Source organism: Panthera leo, chromosome A2, assembly GCF_018350215.1.
Source record: "Panthera leo isolate Ple1 chromosome A2, P.leo_Ple1_pat1.1, whole genome shotgun sequence".
In the NCBI taxonomy this organism is placed as follows: Eukaryota; Metazoa; Chordata; class Mammalia; order Carnivora; family Felidae; genus Panthera; species Panthera leo.
Genome location: NC_056680.1, coordinates 89937938 through 89951803, shown reverse-complemented (window position 1 = coordinate 89951803; position 13866 = coordinate 89937938). Strand labels below are relative to the sequence as shown.

The window sequence follows — 13866 nt, the reverse complement described above, 5'->3', positions numbered from 1 at the left end:
ATCTTCTTTGTCCATTAATTAGTTGATAGACATTTGGGCTTTCTTCATAGTTTGACTATTGTTGATAATGCTGCTATAAACATTGGGGTGGATGTACCCCTTCAAATCAATGTTTTTGTATCCTTTGGGTAAATATCTAGTAGTGCAATTGCTAGATGGTAGGGTAGTTCTAGTTTTAGATTAAAAAAATTTTTTTTAATGTTTATTTTTTGGAGAGAGAGGGAGAGACCAAGTGCAAGCAGGGGAGGGACAGAGGGAGAGGGAGACACAGAATCCAAAGCAGGTTCCAAGCTCTGAGCTGTCATCATACAACCAAACATGGAGCTGGAACTCACAAACCTTGAGATCATGACCTGAGCCAAAGTTGGATGCTTAACCAACTGAGCCACCCAGGTGCTCCTATTTTTAGTTTTTGGAGGAACCTCCATACTGTTCTCCAGAGTGGCTGCACCAGTTTTCATTCCTACCCACAGTGCAAGAGTGTTCCCCTTTCTCCACATCCTCACCAATATCTGGTTTCCTGAGTTGTTAATTTTAGCCATTCTGACAGGTGTGAGGTGGTATCTCATCGTGGCTTTAATTTGTATTTCCCTGATGATAAGTGATGGCGAGCATCTTTTCATGTGTCTGGTAACCATTTGGATGTTTTCTTTGGGAAAGTGTCTATTCACGTCTTCTGATCATTTCTTAACTGGATATTTTGTTTTTGGGGTATTGAGTTTGCTAAGTTTTTTTAAATAAATTTTTGATACTAACCTTTCATCAGGTATGTCATTTGAAAATATCTTCTCCTATTCTATAGGCTGCCTTTGTGAAACAGGAAACTATCAAAATCCTCAATGAGAACACAGGCAGCAAATTCTTTGACCTCAGCCGTAGCAACTTCTTACTAGACACGTTGCCAGAGGCAAGGGAAACAAAAGCAAAAATGAACAATTGGGACTTCATCAAAATAAAAAGCTTCTGCACAGTGAAGGAAATAGTCAACAAAAATGTTTACTCTTTTAATTCTCATGAGGATGCTTTGAGGCAGGCATGATTATCCCTGTTTTATCAGAAGAGAAAACTGAAATCCAGTGAAGGAACATGACTTAATGAAGGACACACATGACTAATTGTGGAATTGGAACTAGAAACCAAGTCTTTGGACATGGTTCATTGATTTACATTCTAATGGTGACATAAATTTAACTGCTTCTTGTCAACCAGAGATGGTTGATATTTTGAGCAATTTATAAAGCTATATAAGGTAAAATAAAAGATTGCTTATTTGAAATCTAAAAAAAAGGTGAAAGAAAGGAAGAAAGGTAAAATATTGAAATGCATTGATTTGGCATCACAGAAAAACATGTGTGCCTCTCTGACTCTACAGTTCATGCTCTCATTCTCTTTCTGTCCCTTTCTAATTTATATTTCATCAATTTCTAGAAAATGATTGATGTAAATTCTTTGGCTGACTCCCAGGAAAGTATTAATGCAGTAAAATTATTTTCAGATTTCTAGTTAAATAGACTGCTTGCCTCCAGATTGTGAAGAACCAACAACATTGGTAAAAGAAAAAAAAAATCAATGTAGGTAGTACGTGCTTTTGTGCTTTATACAAATGGAATCATATTATATACATTTTCTATAGCTTTTTGTCTGATATTATGTTCTTGGGATTTATCCATGTTCTGCGTCATCTGTAGTTCTCTAAGTTTTACTGCTGAATATGCAATTCCATTGTACATATATACCACAGGTTTTTTTAATCCTTTGTATTGTTGACAGACATTTGGATTGTTTCCAGGTTTTTGCTGTAACAAATAAATTCTGGTGTGAACATTCTTTTACAAGTATCCTGGTGCACAAATGCAACTGCAGGGGATGTATGTTCTTAGGAGTATAATTGCTGGGTCCTACAGTGAGTGTATCAGCTTACTGGATAATGTCATAGTGTTTTTCCAGAGTGAGAGTTGTGCCAGTTTACGCTCTCAACAGCCATGTAAGAGTTTTGATGGACTGCACGATTGATTGATTGATTGAGAGTTAATACACAATGTTACATTAGTGTCAGGTATAAAACAATGTGATTGGACAAGCCTATAGGTTATGCTCTAGTCATGTAACAGTCTTATTGTTCCAAAATCACATCTTACCCTTGTTATTGTCACTTGACTCTTACAAATCTCATAGGTCAGTGTAGTTTAAACTTGTATATCCTTGAAAATAATGAGATTAAACATGGTTTCTTATGTTTTTTGGTCATTCATGTTTCCACTTCTGTTACTTTCCAGGCTCTTTGCCCATTTTCAGTTGGGTTCTTTGACCTTTTATCATTGATTTGGACAAGTGGCTTTTTTTTTCTTCATATTTTCTGGACACAAATCATTTCACAGTAATTTGTGATGCAAATCTTTTATGATTTATTATTTCATTTTTAAATGGATTTTTTGGTAAACACAAGTATTAAATTTAAATGTTGTCAAATTTATCATCTTTTCTTGTATAGTTTGCACTTTTGTGTCTTAGTCAAGAAATTTTTTCTATTCCAAGGTTTTAAAGATAGTCACTTACATTTTCTTCAAAAGTGTTTCATTTTTGGGGCAACTGAGTGGCTCAATTGGCTGAGCATGTGTCTCTTGATTTTGTGTCAGGTCATGATCCCAGGGTTGTGGGATGGAGCCCCATGTTGGACTCTGTGCTGAGTGTGGTGCCTCTTTAAGATTCTCAATCTCTCTCTCTCTCTCTCTCTCTCCCCTCTGCCCCCCCCCCCCAACCCATACCTCTCCCTGCTTGTGCTCTCTCTCTCTAAAATAAAAGATAAAATGAAATAAAGGAAAACATTGCTTAAAACAAGTGTTTCATTGTTTTGTATATGATTTTATGAATATATATGGTATGTTTTAGAAATGTAATTCATTTGTTTTCCATGTGGTTAACAAATTAGAATCCATCAAATTGGGGTTTTCTTTTATATATCAAGTTTTATGACTTATATAACCAAAAAGCCACTCCCCATTTTTAGACATTTTCACATGATATTATGTGATTATGATTATATATGTTTTCATTGAAAACTAAAGTGTGGTTAAGGTGGATTAATCTAGATCTGGTAAGCAGGAAACAGGAAAGGTGTAAAAGAGAACTTTGAGGCGGGGGAGTCCAGTTAGGAGTTTATCACAAGTTTAAGACAATTTGGCTCTGAATCATGACAGTGACATGGTAATGGAAAGGACAAAAATGTGAGAAAAGTTGCAGAGGAGGAACTCTGCGTTTGGTAAACAATTGAATATGGACAGCAAAGTAAGATAAGTGGTAAGCGTAACTGTAAGTTTTGATCTTGGATAACTCCAGTTTTAGGAAAAGCAAGGTTATTTAAATATTAAATTTATTAAAATTGATATGGCCACAGGATACAGGTAGAGATTTAGAAAGTATTTGTACATAATTGATAAGTTTTTTTGGAGGGATGTTTTAAATTTGGTTTCTGCATTCTTATTGTTTCATAGGAATTCTTTCTATATTGTGGATATGAATCCTTCTCCTAGGAAGCTCTTCCAGTTTGTGGGTTTTTTTTTTTTTTGTTGTTGTTGTTTTTGTATCTTTTTATGGTGTCTTTTGAGACAGGTGTCTTAATTTTTATGTAGTCAATTCTATCAGTTATATTGTTTTTTTTTTTCTTCTGCGAGAGAAAGAGAGAGAGAGAGAGAGAGTGAGCAGGGCAGAAGCAGAGAGAGAGAGGGGAAGAGAGAAAATCTTAAGCAGACTCCATGCCCAGGGCTCTGCCCAGCATAGAGCCTATAATGTGGGGCTCGATCTCACAACTGTGAGATCATGACCTTAGCCGAACTCTAGAGTCAGAGGCTTAACCAACTGAGGACCCAGGCGCCCCTCAATTATATTCTTTATGTTTTCACATTTTAAGACATTTTTCTGTGCAGTGAGGTCATGAAAATATTTTACTATATTGTATTCTAATTATCGTTTTAACAGTCATGTATAGATTTTTAATCCAGCTGAAACTGAATGTTGTTTGACAATATCAGGTAAGGATGCATCATCATTTTTACCCCTTGTGGATAGTCAATTGTCCTAGTACCATCTTGAAAAGTCCATTTGTCTCTCACTAATTTATTTTTATTTATTTTTAGTTTTTAAGTTTATTTATTTATTTTGAGAAGGGAGAGAGAGGCAGAGTGTGCAAGACAGAGAGAGTGTGCATGCAAGTAGGGGAGGGGCAGAGAGAGAGAGAGAGAGAGAGAGAGAGAGACAGAATTCCAAGCAGGCTCCAAGCAGGGCCCAACACAGGGCTCAAACCTATGAACTGTGAGATCATGACCTGAACTGAGATCAAGAGCTGGATGCTCAACTGCCTGAGCCACCCAGGTGCCCCTCTAACCAATTTTTAATACCACCTTCATCATATATCATGTGATAAATGTATGAGTCTATTTCTAAGCTTTTTACTAGATTTCATTTCTCTAATTCTCAGTCTGGGCCAATACCACCTGATTTTAATTTCTATAACTTTATAAAAAGTTTCGATATCTAGTAGGGCAAGCTTTCACAACTTTTTTCCTTCTCCTTTGATAGAATAGCATCTTGGCAATTTTTTGACCCTTGAACTTCATTATAAGTTTTAGACTAAAGGGGTGCCTGGGTGGCTCAGTGGGTTAAGCATCAACTTCGGCTCAGGTCATGATCTCACAGTTTGTGAGTTCAAGCCTCATGTCAGGCTCTGTGCTGCCAGCTCAAAGCCTCGATCCTGCTTCAGATTCTGTGTGTCCCTCTCTTTGTCCCTCCCTTGTTTGTACTCTGTCTCTCAAAAATAAACATTAAAAAAAATTTAAAAAATTTTAGACTAAACATGTTAATGTATACACACACAGCTGATGGATTGTTACTGCTACTGTATTGAATTTATATAACAGTTACAGAGCTATGATCTTTATGGTATTAGTCTTTTAGTTAATGAGCATCGTATACTTCTTGATTTACTTACGCCTGTAATATATTTAAGTGCAGTTTTATATTTTTGTCTCTAATAGTTTTACATATTTTTATTAAATTTCCTTCTGAGTATTTCATGAATTTTTATGTTAGTTTTTAAAAATGTATTTTTGGAGGCACCTGGGTGGCTCAGTCAGTTGAGCATCTGACTTCAGCTGTGGATTTGAGCCCTGTGTTGGGGTCTGTGCTGACAGCTCAGAGCCTGAAGCCTGTTTTGGATTCTGTGTCTCCCTCCCTCTCTGCTCCTCCCCTGCTAGTGCTATCTCTGTCTCTCAAAATATAAAGTAAAACATTAAAAAATTTTAAAAATGTATTTCTCAACTCTGTATTATTGGTATATGAAATGTAATAGATTTTTACTCTGCAAATATACTAAACTCTTTTCTTATTCTATAAATTATAGATTCTGTTGGATTTTCATAATAGTCATACCACTTGAAAATAATAATATTTTAATTTCTTCCATTCTTTCTAGGGGCTATTTCCTTTATTCCCTTTTGGTACTGGCTAGAGACTCCAATGCAAAGTTGAATAAAGTGGGTATTCTAGTCATTGTCTTGATCTCAAATGGAATATTTTTATCATTAAGTATGCTGTTTAGTAGTAGATCATGTGAAGAAATTTTGCTAATTAAAAAAAATTGAGGTTGAATCATTGGGCTGGAACAAAAGAAAAGAAAAAATGGGCAAGAAGACTTTATTGCGTTTTTAATTTTAATTTTTATATTTTTAATTTCTAAGTGTCTTATATGGTTCCTTTTTCCCTCCTCCCCCCCCCCCCCCGTTTCTTTTAAAATCAGTTTAATCTTTAAAAAAGTATTCTCGTATTTTTCCTTTCTATCTTTAGGGCCCTTTTAATTTTTAAAATAGATTAGGTATATTTAGTATTTATTCTTTGTCTTCTGATTACAATATCTGAAGTTCTTACATATCTAACTTTGTTTCTCCTATCTCTCCCTCCACGTGGCCTATTTCCTCATGCATCTTGCAAGTTTTAACTATAAGTTCTTAGTTTTTGAAATTTTATCTGTTTGAATATTTCAAGTCCTGTATTGGCAATTTATACCTCCAGTGACTATTTGTATTAGCTTCTGCCAAACCTTATGGAACTCTACCAACATAGGAACACTTTACATTTTCTTGCTTGAAGATTTTTTTTTTTTTATATTCCCAGGTAGGATGAGATCAGGTGAAGGCCAGCTTGTGGATATGAATTCCAAGGTAGGATTTAATGTTTCCTTTTACCCAATGCCACATTTTATAATAGGCAATTTTCTTTGTTGTCTCCTGGATTTATTTCTAGTTCACATATACCTCGAGGGTTTAGGCCTCTGGGGTACCTGATTTATTAAGGTATCTTCTGTTAGATTCCTCATCTTGGTCAGGTGCCTCTCAGGATTTATCTCCTGTTACCTATAAATACAGAAGCTCAAGTTCACCTTCATAGGCAAATGTCCTCAAAGTGAAAGCCAGATTCAAAGCTCAGGTTACCTCTCTGGATTTCTATTTTCACATAGTTTTGGGTTTCTGAGGGTCCTTACTTTCTTGCTAACATGGGGATGTATTTAAATTTTTTTCAATTATTTTAATTATTTTCAGTGGGAGGGTTGGTCATGTGTCAGGTGTATCATATTACTGGAAAATAGATTTCTTAGAGTCTTTGAAAATAATTTATTCCTATAATAAATTTGCATTGGCATAAAAAAATGGGGGAATCCTTTATGAATAATAGATACTATAAACATAAGATCATAGACTAAACACTTATTCAATTATTCACTATTTTATACATATTTACTGGGCATTCCGTGAGATGCTGTGCTACGCTGCAGGAGGTACCAATAAGTATATTGAAAGGTCCCTGGACATCAAAATCCTTTATATCACTTATAGATATAAATGATAAATTCAATAGAGACAGGATAAACTAAATACTCATACCCAGTTGGGGAACTAAAGCAAATCTCTGTACAGAAGTTGCTATTTTATCTTAGTCTATAGGATAGACAGAGAGAGATGAATGGAACTTCATTCCAGGTAGAAGAATCAAAGAGCATGTACAAATGTGTAGAGATAAAAAAGCTTGGAATGGCTTTATATATATATATATATACATATATATATATATATATATATATATATATATATGCTTGACTGGATCATAAATGATTTTAAGGAAATGGTTAATGATAAGAATGGAAAGTTAGGCTGAAGCCAGAGCGTGAAGGGCCATGAATTCTAGGCCAAGCAATTTGAACTTAAATTAGTAGGGGGACTGAGTTATTAATAGATGTATATACCTGTCGGTTTTAGACAGTTTAAAATGTGTCATTTACGGGAGACTGAGAGTGGACTCAAGACTTACTTAGTTAATCGATTGAAATTATAAATGGGTAAATGAGGATGGGATGAAGTATGGGAGTGTGAGACAAGCAAAATACAGATATTTTATTCAGGGTTTCTGATGATGGTGGGATGTTGTTTACATAATTACTTTCTTCCTTAGCTTAGAAAAAATGTTATTTATTTTCTGAATAGGTTTGAAGCAACATCTTGGTATTTCCTTCCATGAGTTAAGATTCAAGCCTGAGTTGTGACCCTAAGGACACATTATTTAGAAACTAATATTTCCCTCATTTTAAGGAGAAAGAACTGGGCCGGTTCTTGTTCAGTTTCAGTCATTTTATCTTTTCTATTATTGTTGTTAGGATATTAGTTTAACAGAGCATCTCTATAAATGTCTTAGGTCAACTCACTTTTCTAATAAGAAAAAGAATCATTAAATGCCAATTAGGATTTCTGGTATCGAAATTCAAGGTCTACTTAAAAACGCTAGGGATCATGAAATGATCAAAGGAATACTAATAGGCATACTACAAATGGCTAATGTAATTTTTATTTCAGAACTGATGCAAACTGAGAATGTGCATCGTTCTCCACTCCAGTCCCAAAACCTCATTAGGCTGCGGCCAGCCTGTGGGGGAGTGACACGGCTGAGGTTTTCTCAGGCAAAAGACATTAACATTACAAATGAAAGTTGGTCCAAATCTATCTCAAGCAGTATTTTCTCTCAGGTATAGTAAGAATTACATTAGCAGTGCAGCTATTAAGCTCTGTTGAATAATTCTGTATTTTGGAAAAGGAAAGTGACCTTTTGTATCTCTTCGAGGGGAATAGCCATACAGATATATTTAAGATAAGGCTAATTGGGATAGGACACCAGAGTTACAAAAATATGTGGGGATTTTTGGTATTCAGTTAAAAGATACACAGTATGTTATACAAAGCATTTCATAATACTAGACGGATGTGTGACCTTTCTCACTTCTTAATCAACTTTATCTCCTGTTAGAGGCTGTAGATAGGGAATGGAGGACAGAAAAACACTTGCTAATTCTCCATTTTTGTACTTCTCTGAAATAGGAGCACAGTTTATAACCTAAACTCCTCAATAATTAGTGTAACTATTGTTTTCTTCAATTATCAGAGTCACGTATTTTTTTTTACGTTTTGACATACTTGAAATCTGGGTGTTTCCTAAAAAGCAATGTCAAAAAGGAACATGGTGCATTTCCTACACTTCTTAGTGGTCATTATCTTTGTGAGTGATAATACAGTCGTATGTGGTAGGATTCAATGCTTGAATTAACTTGGGTTGGAATCTGTAATGTTGCTTTAAAAATTAAAAAAAAAAAACCACTATAATACAGAAGTAAAAGAAAACATTTTATACAAAGAAAGACTATTGAACACCAAACAACAAAATCAAAGATAGTAGAAAACTGTCAAATCCCTGGAACATATTATGGCCTTTCAAAGCCAGGAAAGAGTACATGACAGATTCTTGGGCCTGAAGGATTATTACTCAGGTGCCAAGCATCTGTCTATCAGAAGCTTCTGGATGACTCTCAAGAGAAGGTAATTCACTTACAGTGATGGTAATTCAATTAAGGAAAAAGTGAAAGTATCAGCTTAACCAGATATGAAATGCAAACAAAACCCTAAAATAATACTGTCAATCTTAAAGATGCCCAAGAGCCAAGATCACAAGCATGGATTATAAAAAGCAACATGTTGTCATGCTGCCTGACCAAAATCAACTCAGAAGGCTGAGTGGGAAGACACTGGAACTCAAACTGCATTTTGACGGTGCAGAAAGGGCTATCTCCAATTACATGAACAAAAATATAGTACCACGAGTATGAAAACAACATATATCTCATTTAGTGTTTTGTTTCTGAAAACACAATAAATACTTAGAAGCAGAAATGGTAATCACTAAGGTCCAAAATGGATTTGCCATCTCTAAATTACTTCCCACGAACATGATATTCCTTTTTGATAGGGTTCTAAGTTTGAGATGGGATACCAAATCTATATTTCAGTAGAACACTTAACAAACTCATTGCATTCTTGTGGACAAAATGAAGAAATATGGCCTAGATTAGATAGTGTATTAGAGTTTGAATGAGTGCGGATATGGTCTGACGAGTAGATTTATGGCATCTGGAGAGGTTTCTGGTGGTTGTGGATAACTCTTTCCGAGGCCTCATTCTATGCAGTGTAATTTGTTGGTAACTTGAACACATGGAAACCTTTCTCATGAGACTTGCAGTTGTAAAAAAGTAGCAAGGATAAAAATACTTTGGATCAAATCAGTATCTCTAAAAAATTTTGACAGACTAGAGGGATGGACTGAATCCAGTAAGATAAATTTTATGAGATAAATATAAAATCCTGAATCTGGAATCCTGTTGGGATAAGCTAGTTCTTAATTTCTAACCATTTTGCTACACCTCTCTAAGCCTCAGTTTCCCTATGTATAAAATGGGAATAATAATACTATCTACTTAGCAATTTGAGGTAAGGTCTCAGCACAGTGCTGGCACATAGTAAGTGCTCAATAGGTATTAGCTACGACTTTTCCAGAAATCCTGGAGCAGAATCCAAATTCTGTCATTTATGGGGTATTTGGACTTGAGTAAGGTACTTACTCTTTTTTAATTTAAAAAAAAAATGTTTATTTATTTTTGGGACAGAGACAGAGAGAGACAGAGCGTGAGCAGGGGAGGGGCAGAGAGAGAGGGAGACACAGAATCTGAAGCAGACTCCAGGCTCTGAGCTGTCAGAACAGAGCCTGACAGAGCCTGACGTGGGGCTTGAGCTCACGGACCGGGAGATCATGACCTGAGCCGAAGTCGGATGCTCAACTGACAGGGTCACCTGGGCGCCCCTGTACTTATTCTTTCTAAGTCTCATTTTCTTTACTTGAAAATGGGGATAAAAATAGTACCTACCTCATAGGTGGCTGGCACAAGAGGTAAACGAGATGATGGATGTGAGGCCCTTTTTGAGGTGCGTGGCACCTAGTGGATGAGTGTTAGCAATTACAGGGAACATTAGTGTGACTTGTAGAAAGTCTACCTGGAATTAAATTGCAAAAATAGAACTACAGCCTCTCTAGAATAAGGGAAATTATACTTCTACTCTATCAGAGATTAAATCTATGCTATTACTTCAGTTTAAATGTATACTTTTGAGAGAACTATTGGAAAATTGAGGTGAACAGAAAATCAAACAAGGTAAAAAATGATGGCAGAAACTGGAGATGTTTATTTTGGAGAAGGTTGTGAGAGGAGGAAGCTATTTGAAGGGTCACCGTGGGAAAAGGAAAGAGGCTTGTTTTGTGTAGGCCCTGAAGTGAGGATTATGGCATTGAGACATGTTTGTTTGGTTTTTTTTCCTTTTGCTCCCCCGAAGGAAGACTTTCGTCCTGTGAGAGTTGATGCAAAGGTAGGATGACTGCCTGAGAAAGTAGTGATTTCTCAGTGACGGAAGTTTTTTAAGTCTGAAGAGTCATTTGATGGAGGCTTGCAGAGAGGATTCGGGGATTTGGGATGGGATTTGGCTCAGTGATCTTTAAAGGCCAATCCTCTTCTTAGGTTCCGTGGTTCTGCAGCTGTTGACTTCTTTACAGTTGCTTAACATTTAAAATCTTTAAAAAAAAAAAAAACAAAAAAAAAAAAAAAAACCCTGCCGTCCACTCACCCAGTTTCTCTTTCAAAAAACTATTTGACTGAAGCATCTCACACTAAGTAAGAATTGCATATCCCTGACCTTTAAGGGCTGAAATTTATTTCCTTCACTGCTCTTATCTGCCAGTATCTGGGTAAATGGATTTGCAGAATCTGTGCGTGCCAGTCAGACTTGCCTTTCTTTTTAATAGGGCAGTTGATAAAATGGTTAAAGAATGGTCAGGCCACAGGATTCCTGATGGCTCAGCTTTTAGAGCCAGCAGTGATTTGTCCCAGGTAATGTCAATTTTAGTTAATAGACATGCAAATATTGGGTATGTGGTTCAGACGCAAGCTTGTTATTGCAGAGAATTCTTTGAACAGTGTGTCTCATAGGAAAAAGTTGTATTGACATTTACTATTTCATTCAACATAATAGTCTGCTTCCAAGTGGTTTAATGTTTCTTTGATTTTTAGTTTGTGCTTCTTGGCCTACAATTACATGTTGGAAAACTCAAAGACTATTTCCCTGCTTTTATATTGATTAACAGATAAATCATGTGTGTCTCTGAAGGACGATGGAAAAGGGAATTTTTCCAATGGATACACCCTTAGCATAAACATTGCCTGGAAGAAGGTAATATGATGTCTAATATACATCAGTTCGTGGGTAATACTAAAGATTTGGCATCTGGTGAAGGAGTTGGAAGGAACAAGGTCGGAGGTTTGCTGATAAAGAGGGTTGAGGATGAATTATGTAAATGAATCTCTTGAAAATAGCCTAGCGTGTAGGAGTATTAATGTCCCATGCAAAGTTTCAGCAAATGTTCAATAGCCAGGTGAGCCAGATGACTCACACTGTTGATGTCAGTCAACTCCTTTCTCGGGTTACTTTACTGTGTCAATTAGCTCATAAACAGTGGTCCATCACAACAGTGATGTAGATTGTACATGGCTTAGTAAAAACTTGATTGCCTGTCTCCAAGACTGTTTTGGATCTCCCACTGTGGCTGAATGCTCGATCTGCCAGCAGTAGAGATGGATAGTGAGCTCTTGAAATTGTATGATATAATGAGGGGACCAGCCTAACTGCTGGTTAATTATATTGGGTCCCCTGCATTATTAAATGAACAGCATTAATCCTCACTGAAATAAACACCTAATCTTGATGGTTTGTTTTCTTGGTCCATTATACTGCTTCTGTTGCCTTGATGCCTTATTGACATCATCTCTTATTACCTCATGTTTCCCCACACAATATTGCTTTTAATCAAGAAGCTCATTTCACAGTAACATAATTAAGGCCAGTGCTGTAGGGTTTCACTGGTATTTCCACAAAACATTCACCTAGATGACCTGGCTTATGGTCTAGCAGAATGACCCAAGGAATTGATTTACTGTGTCATCTGGGAAACAGTACCCTGTGACATTAGGCTGGTGTCCTTTAGGATAAGGCATATTCTCTGAACCGGTGACGAATATATGATGCTGTTTCTCCTAAAACCGGGCTCCATTGGTCCAGAAACCAAGGAGGGAAGTGGGGTGGTATTTCTCATTATTATACTGGATGGACAAAGCACAAAAATTCCCTTCCCAAGTCCATTACTTTAGCTTCTGCTAATTTGGAGGTCTTAGTATTTAGTGGAGAAATATTCCACCAGATGAGACAACTGAACTGAGAACTGAGATGCTGAGATGACCATTCGGCCTTTTTGGGCTCCTCCTGATAAACAGACCAGGAAGCACAAAGGCAAACAAAAAGTTTACTATGATTTTCAACAGTGGACCTCAGGAATTCCTCTGGAATGCATCCTAGGATTATAATATCCAATGATAACAGTTAATGGGAGTCTACAGCAGCCCCATTTAGTTAAGATCACCAAGGTTCAAACCATTTGGGAATTAATTTGTGGCTTGCCTCCCCAAGGAACCAGGACCACTGAGATACCACCTGAGTACAAAGGGAACGTGGAGGAAGAAAGTCATCCATACCAAAGGTAATCTCAGAAGCAACTGCAGAAATGAAAATTATTGTCCCTACTCGTATTTTCTTGTTTTTGTATTTTTATAATATATATATTGTTTTTTTTCTCTTTTGTTTCCGTAGTTTTTTTCAAAAATTAGTAACTTCTTCATGTCTATAAAACCTAACATATTGTCAACTTCAGTAGTTGTTACCTTTAGGATTCATGGGGTTGCACTATTTGAATAAAATTTAATTCTTGGGGTGCCTGGGTGGCTCAGTTGATGGAACATCGGACTCTTGATTTCAGCTCAGATCATGATCTCACATTTTGTGGGATTGAGCCCTGGGTGAGACTCTGCGCTGAGTCTGCTTGGGATTCTCCCTTTCATCCTGCCCCTCCCCTGTGTTCTCTCTCTCTCTCTCAAAATGAATAAACTTAAAAAAAAATTTATTCTTTAACATACAGTAAAGTTGACTTTTTGGCGTCCACTTCTATGAATTTTAATGCATATGCAGATTTGTGTGACAGCCATCACAATCAAGATACAAAACAATGTCATCACTCCCCCCAAATTTCCCTTGGGTTGTTCCTTTGTAGTCACACCACTTTACCGCCATAATCCCTGACAACCACAGGTCTAATTTCTATCGTGGCAGTTTTATCTTTTTGAGGGTGCCATATAAATGGAATCATTCAGTACTCTTTTGTACGCTTTTGAGACTGACTTCTTTCCCTTAGTATAATGCCTATGAGATCCATCCAAGTTCTAATGTGTGTCGATAGTTCATTTCTTTTTATTGCCAAATAGTAATCTCCTAGTTTTTAATATATGGTGGATTGGTGGTAGTTAACTTTATAATTCATCTGATAGATTTCAGGATATCAAGATGGATT

General features: G+C 36.4%; 1 long non-coding RNA gene across 1 annotated transcript; it reads left to right on the top strand.

The window, feature by feature from the left end:
* Window positions 1-1493: 1493 nt before the first annotated feature.
* On the top strand, window positions 1494-13009 carry LOC122213469. The gene is made up of 5 exons (XR_006199532.1): window positions 1494-1571; window positions 5468-5528; window positions 6166-6212; window positions 11557-11642; window positions 12933-13009. It is a non-coding gene; the product is annotated as an uncharacterized LOC122213469 (long non-coding RNA).
* The last annotated feature ends 857 nt before the right edge of the window (window positions 13010-13866 follow it).